Source organism: Gossypium hirsutum, chromosome D06 (genome assembly GCF_007990345.1).
Source record: "Gossypium hirsutum isolate 1008001.06 chromosome D06, Gossypium_hirsutum_v2.1, whole genome shotgun sequence".
Lineage (NCBI taxonomy): Eukaryota > Viridiplantae > Streptophyta > Magnoliopsida > Malvales > Malvaceae > Gossypium > Gossypium hirsutum.
In genome coordinates this window covers 14,551,468-14,559,637 of record NC_053442.1, presented here as the reverse complement: position 1 = coordinate 14,559,637, position 8,170 = coordinate 14,551,468, and positions in this window count along the sequence as shown.

The window sequence follows — 8,170 nt, the reverse complement described above, 5'->3', positions numbered from 1 at the left end:
AACTTTATAATTAATCATGTGAAAGAATGTAAAATAAAAGGTACATAAAAGCAATAATACATGCACTTGCTATACGTCTTTTAATTTTGTTGATTTAGTTCTCACTTTATTTCTCTTTCTAACATAATTCTCACTTTTTTATTTGATGGAAATTCACGATATGAATTTTATGACAAACTTACAACGATTATCTCTTTATAACAACATTGTATAACAACCTCCTTTTTGTAACACGCAAAATCTTGGCAGACAAATGAGACTCTTATAGAGAGAGTTGACTATATATCAATTTATTTTTATATTGAATAAATATAATTATTTGTATATGTTAGCTCGATTAATCAAATTGAAATTGCCAATAGGGGGTGAATTGGCCTTTTATAAAATTGGTGGAAACAAAAAGAGAAAATGAAACAATGAACACTAAGAATTAGAGTGGTTTGACCCTAATTGCCTACTCCACTACCTTAGCACAACTAAGGATTTTCTCAAATTCACTAATTTGTTCAACCTTTGAGGACAAGGTTTAACCTTACAACTCTCTTAAGATAAACCCTCTCAAAGAATTACAAAGAAGCAAACTAAAAAATAATCCTAACAAGATCAAAATCTTTGCAAATTAAGCACAAATAGGTAAGAATAAACTTGAGCAAAAGAAAGATAATAAGAGCTCACAAGTGTGTACAAGAGAATTTTGGAAGTATTGAGTACAAAGGTTGTTTGATTGATGATTTTGCTTGAATATGCTTTCTTGTTGTTGTAGGAACTTTAGAAGCTGATATTTATACCCCTAATTGATTTCCAACTGATGAGGTTGTTGTGGTAGTTAATAAAGTCGTTGGGATGTGAAAACCAGAGCATTTAATATACCTATAATAGCGAGTATCGATACCAAATAAAAAGGTACCAATAATTTTTACAATAAATTCTAAATTCAGTGACTGTTGGAGTTTAACTATCGGTACCAAAACAATTTTTATCAATACTTTATTAAAAGGTATCGATACCGTATTGATACTTTGTAGGTTTTGTGAAAACAGAATGTCATTTTGGTACCGATATTTCAAGGGGTATCAATATTTTAAAAATATCGATACTTGGCCAAAAAGGTATTGCAAGTATTGATATTTTTTTGCCTAGAGTAATTCTGACTTGTTTGAAAGGTATTTTGACTTGATAAAATAATAAATGACTTTCTTACATAGTCAAACTCATTTTAACTTGATTTTAAAATTGTTATAAAATTTTTCTAAGAGTTCAAAATGGATTTTCAAAATTTTATCTCTTAGACTTCAAATTGAAAATTCATTTTGTTAATTTTGTTCAATTTTAATTTTTATTCAAAAATACTTTAATTTATTATATCTAAACATTTTATCAAACAAAGCTTGGTTTAACAATCTCTCCCTTTTTGATATAACAAAACATTTGGTAAATTTTTTTTGAATAATTGCTCCCCTTAATAAAAGTCATTTTGAATTTAAGGCCAAAATCAAAATTGACATACAAATTGGCATTCATTTTTACTTTAAGGAAAATGGTCACATAATTTGCATAATTACATATGTTTAGCATAAAAGTAATCAATCAGTTTACCTTAATTTACCTTTCCTTCTCCCCCTTTTTTGTTATATCAAATGACAAATAAAACTTAAGGAGAGAAGTTGTTAGTTCAACATAATAGATAGATAAGAGTGAATGGCAATGAACTAAAACAATAATGTATCTAAAAATACCAATAAATCAATCATGTACAAGAAAACATAGGCATAGGCATTAAAAAAATCTAGGTGCAAATGTTATGAGTAATGATATGTAAGCGTAAATAAAAAGTGCTAATCATCATGAAGAGGAGAAAATGGAGGATTCGAAGGAAAACGAGCAAGGAGAGACATCATTTCCATCTCTAATGTGAATAACCAAGAATTAACATCTTCCCTATGAGACTGAACCTCATTTCTAATACCTCAAACATCATTGCTCAATGAATGGATAGCATCGAGGATGACACTATTGATCTCGGACAAAGGTTGAGATGCTTGAGAAAACGAAGCCAGAAGAGGAACATGTTCGGGTGTCGAAAAGTCTTCAAAAGCGGCGTCAATGTCGTCATCTTCATTTTTTGCCGAATGGTCATTCTTACCCCACTTACCAGTGGTGGCATCATAATGATATCCCGCATGATGAAGGGCCCCATAACTAATAGGTTGGTTAGAAGTAACGGGGGTGCCTCCATGAGTGTTAATGCCTAATTGCCTAAAAAGATATGACAAATACGTGCCATAAGGAAGGGTGATATTTGTATTCATCCCCCTCCCGATAGCTTTAGTAATGTCATTAAACATGATAAGGGCGAGGTCGGGACGCCTATTGGATTTAAAATAATCAAGCCACCAATAATCAGTGTTTCGAAGCTTAGCATATTTTTTAATAGGGTGAAGGTTCCAGGTTATGATCAAGTGGAGGACACAATCATGAAGGTTAAGTTCGGATGCCGATTAGGACTGAATAAAAAAGACGGGATTAAAAGGACCTTTTTCATTGAAGTTACCTCTGGGAGGCAAATGAAAATAATCGCCAAACTCTTCTAAGGTAAGATGTATAGGGGTTTTTATTAAAAAAGAGGTGATGGCTATAACGGTGTCGTCGTACTCATCATGTTCGAGCTTGGCATTAATAAAAATGCTCGAACAAGATTATAGTAAGTCGACGAAGAAATATTTAGAAAATCCATCCAACCTCAATTTTGCAAAATAGAGAGATAGATAAAATTAATATCCTCTAACATGGCTATATCCACTTTCCTAGACTCTCAAACTCTCTTAGATGCATACTTTCTAGCAAAATGGTCACGAGAGGCATCATTACGAAAACATTTGTTAAAAGATGATATAGGGCCACTAGGTTGTTAGGAAGAAGATGCACGGGTTCTAGGCCTTTTCTTAGGAGCCATAACTAGAGAAATAAGCACTAAAGTTTGACTAAAAACACTAAAAATTTTGTTTGTCAAACACTTGGTGTGCAAGGGTTTAAGGTAAAAAAAAAATAAGAAAATGACTAGTAAATGGAAACCCCTGCAACAAAATACAATAGATTGAGAAAATTAGGATTTATAAAATCAAGAATCATTGTTTCAACCTTCATTTTATAAAATCAAAAGATTGAGAAAATTAGGATTTACCTTAAAAAGTGTTGAAATAGGCGATTAATTACCGAAATGATACGTTTTCTTTAATCGCGCCTATCTGACAGGCGCGAATCAATTTTTTATATTAAAATTTTTTTTCTCGTTTAATAAAATATTATTAATTTTTTCCCGGATCAGTATATAACCCGGGTATAGATACAAAATACAAGTTGCGGCTATTTGATAGGCACGACTAGTCGAGCTTATCTCATAGGCGCGACTAGTTATCCCTAACTCAGAAGCGCGAATGGTGGGGCCCACTGCTACTTATTTTTTCCCCTATATATACCCCGAAAATCAAATAAGCACAGACATAAAATTTAGCAGAGGAACAGACACAAAATTTAGCAGAACGAAAATAAAAAGGTAGGGAGAAGAAAAAAAAGAAAGGAAAACAAGAAGAATGATAAGGTATTTTGATTTATTTCTTTTTAAATAGAATGTAGAGTCTTGTTAGTAATTTTATTATTTGAAAGTTATTTTGTTAGGTTATTAATTTTGTTAGCTTCTAAATGAAAAATTTTGCATTAAAAATTTTATGTAATTTTTTTGCATTTCGAAACTGTTTTAAGAATTTTGAAATTTTTTTAACAGATATAGTATTAAATATGGAGAATCAATTTTTTGTATGCGTTTATTTCGATGGAGAAATTTTGACAACAACCGTGAGATGTATATTTGAATGTCGCAATAAGTAGCAATGAGATTTAATAGAAATATCTCGTTTGATGATATGAAGAAAAAATTAGTGAAAAAATTTATAAACGTTGTGGGAGAAGGATATCAAAACTTTTCTACAAGTTTCCAATTTCGACGGATCCAATAAAATTTACCGAAATGGAACTTGTAGACGATGAAGACGTGGAGACAATGGTCGCTCTTTATTGTGGGACTCAGAGCAACCAAAATGCACCGATTCAGTTATTTGCTGAGTTAGCTGGTGTTGAGGCAACTGAAGATCCCACTCCATTAGGTGAAGAAGATGGAGTTCAGGATCCGTATATGGTGGTTCCGATATCTTATGTTGATAGTCAATCAACTATATTCATTACATAAATATGAAGTTATTTATATTACAAAACCCCCTAAAATTGATGGCTTGATGGTGTGGTTCTAGGGGTATATTTTTGTGGAGCTCAAATTTCACGTTGCGGGCGATTACGGTGATCAACATTCTCGTCATCCGTATGTAGGGGTGTGTGAAACATAGATGAAAAATTATATGTCTCAAATGCCGTCGATGAACTTGAGCCGGGAGGAGTGAAGTATGGCGATGGATACAGGCCGAAAGAAGCAGAGTATTGAGGTGGATACGAGCCGGAAGGAGCGGAGTACTGAGGTGGATACGAGCTAGGATGACTAGAGTACTGAGGTGGTAGTGGGCTGAAGATATCAAACTCTGAATGATATTCGTGGCCTGACGAGCCGGGGAAATAGTCATCTCCCCCCAAATCTAGATGATAAGAACTATCCCTAGAATGTAGTTCCGGCTCCGGCTCTGGCTCCGGCTCTGGCTCTGGCTCTGGTGCATGATGCGGATCTAGAAGGGGTTGCCCAATTCGTATCGTATGCAGAGGGACTACCATCGACCGCCCACCAAAAAAAAATGGTTTCCCTATCTCACAGTACCACTGTATGTACTCTAACAAAGGTTGCAGATCCAAAGCACGATCCATCTGAGGTACCCTCCCTAATCGATTGTTCCACATCATAATATATTCTTCATGCACTTCTCCCCAATCATTTCCATACCTCTCCCTCCTGCTCATCCCATGGATCTCCCCCAATCGTACTGGTAGTGTCGGGATATACTGTATGCAACCGAAATGTCGGAGTACTCGATCACCATGATACCACTCCACTACCTAAAAATTGATAACGGGTGCGCTAATGCACCATAGGTTTGAGTGGACGTGGGCAGATGAGGGAATAACCGCCATAATTTCTGGAACAGAATACGACATCCAAATGAACTGCACAGTTAATAACATTGTTATATTAATACGGGTCGAGTGAGATAAAATAATAAAATTAAGTTTATATTGGAAAAACTTACCCCTCTCCAGCATGATTCTCAATCATCAGACAGTATATTGGAACCGTGTATGACCTCCCGATACCCTGATTAGTACTCCATCTACGAAAACAAATTGTTAGAACAATATAATCTGAAAAAAAAGTCAACTAATTCTTATAACGAGTAAAAATTCATCACCTATTAACGAGTGGAAATATATATATGATTGGTGACTAATGGATGCCAAGAATGACATCCGGTAAAGTGCTCACGACTGCAGCAGTATGAGGCATCCGCCTATGTCCATCGCAGAAGGATCTGTCGTCCGACAAAGTTCCCGATACAGTATGGCTAAAACTGCAGACCCCCAACTGTATGAACGGGTGTTATGCAAATTGGATAATAGGGGTAAGTACATCAAGTGGACCGTATTGTCGTTTGCATCCGGCATGAGTACGCCCCCTATAAGGTGCATAATGTAAGATCGAACGGCCCGCAGCACCTCCCATTCATTGGTAATACTCAGCAAATGCTCAAATTTGGCCTTTAGCCATGAAAATCTCAAACTGGTAAATTTTCCCTCACTTGGCGAGCATCCAAGTAATTCATAGCAAAGGGTAGTCAGCCTAGAGATTAAACTTACGCCCGTGACCGCATTCCCATCGATGGGAATCCCGAGCTATAGTGCAACATCCTCTGGAGTGACGGTAACTCCCTGCACGACAAATAAAATGTATGGGTCTCTGGACGCCGTCGCTCGACTAAAGCAGAAATCAAGTCGTATCGTAGATCAAAAGTCCGGATCAATGCCGCTGATCTGAACCCAGCTAACTGTAAGTATGGTATTAGGCGTTCATCTAGCAGAAACCCTACACTATTAACACGGACCCTCAATACACGGTACGGACCCTGACATTATTAAATTAGCAAAATAGTTAATACAATATAATTTAATTCAACAAATAACATGAGTATAAAATAAAAATTTTATTACCATCTCATTAATAGTACTTGATATGTGATTATTATTAATCAAAGAACTCATTTGCTGCAAATCTGCAATTAAAAAAATGAATTAATTTAATTTGTTTCAAAAAATACAATAAATTATTTCAAATTTTAGAAACAAATCACGGTAAATATCTAATAATTTCCCATAATTTACCTACAATAAAAAAATTTATGTTAGATTACAATAATAATATAATTAAAATTAATATAAACTATCTAAACATAAAAACATACAAATTAAAAAAATAAAAATAAAAATAGATACATACCCGAGTAGTTTATTTCAAACAACCTATAAAATTATATAACAACAAATTTAATCAACATTTTAATAAATCAATAAAAATTGTTAAATAAATAAAAAAATCAAATAAAATTACATTATATAAAAATTACATTAAAAATCACAAAACACTAAACTAAACACTAACAATTTATATAACCTAATCATAAATTACTAACAAAATAACTATAAAATTATTTTTTTAAAATACATTACTAGAAAATCACAAAACACATAACTAATATAGATTGAAAAAATGTTTACACAATCTGTCAAGGTTGATAACAGATTTTTCTCCCTTAAATTACTTATGCCAACAATATGTTCATGTATAAAATAAATTCATGTACATGCATTTAACTTTGAACATTGATATTTGTGGGTGTTAAATTTTTTAATTAAAATTTTAAATAATTTTAATAAAAGCATTTGCCAATATCTTAATTCATACTTATAGTCAACCCTAAAAGTGCATTAAATGGAATTCGAAGATTCATATCCTACATGTTATTGTAGATAAAAATATTCATATCCCATATTTTTTCACACAGCCAAAACTCTACTCCCATTGCTCAAAATAAGAATCTTAATTATGAGTTTTGGGAAATGTTTTTAATTGATACTATTAATGTATTATTATCAATTTTTTAATTTTTTTAAGTTGCTGTTAAGTATTGGTATGTTAATAATTGATTTATATTCTTCAATATTTCTACAATCATTTTTTTATAAAAATAATTTTAAAGTATATAAATTTATGAAAAGAGTCAGTTATGATTAAACTTGGACAAATTGATATCCAAGTTGATATATAAAAAAATTAAATAAGTTAACAGCAACTATTAACATACCAATACTTAATAACAAAATATTAATCCAAAACTATAAACACTAAACATAAATAATTTATAATTTATAATTAATAACAAAAAAATCACAATATCTTAATTTAACTCTTTAAATTATAAACAAAATTATTTACTAAAATAATACATTACCTTTTTTTCTTTCTTTCTTCTTTTTTTCTTTTCCTTTCTCTCTTCAAGTGGATGTCGTTTGGGGGACCATGCTTATAAGGTCCCCCATTTGCAACTTTTCCCATTGAAGGGACAGCAGCAGCATGATGTAACAATAGCTGCTAGCAGATGGAGCGGGGGAGGGGGCATGCATGCAGCAACAGCAGACCATTCGCGCTTACTTGTCAGGCTCGATTAGTCGTGTCTATCTGACAGGCTCGATTAATCGCGTCTATCTGACAGGCGCAACCTGTATTTTGACCCGTTGACCGTATTTTTACCTGTATATATATTTAAATATTTTTAATAAAAATAAAAAATTAATATTTTATTTAAACAAAAAAAATTTTAATATAAAAAATTGATTCACACCTTTCAAATAAGCGCAATAAAAGAAAACGTATCATTTTGGTAATTAATCTAGCTAACAACCTATTCATGTATTTAATTTTTTTTAATATATTTAAGTAAAAAACCCGCCTTTAGCTCCACGCTCTATCTGTGGCTGCATCAGCCTGTCTATTGGTAACCTTGTTTGTTTATTTGCAATTTCCACAACTTGTCGATATGTTCTATTCATTCTACTTATGGCCATGGAATTTCGACAAGCACAGTGAAGAACCCTTGTATTAAATCAGAATTCAAAAGCAAAAGTG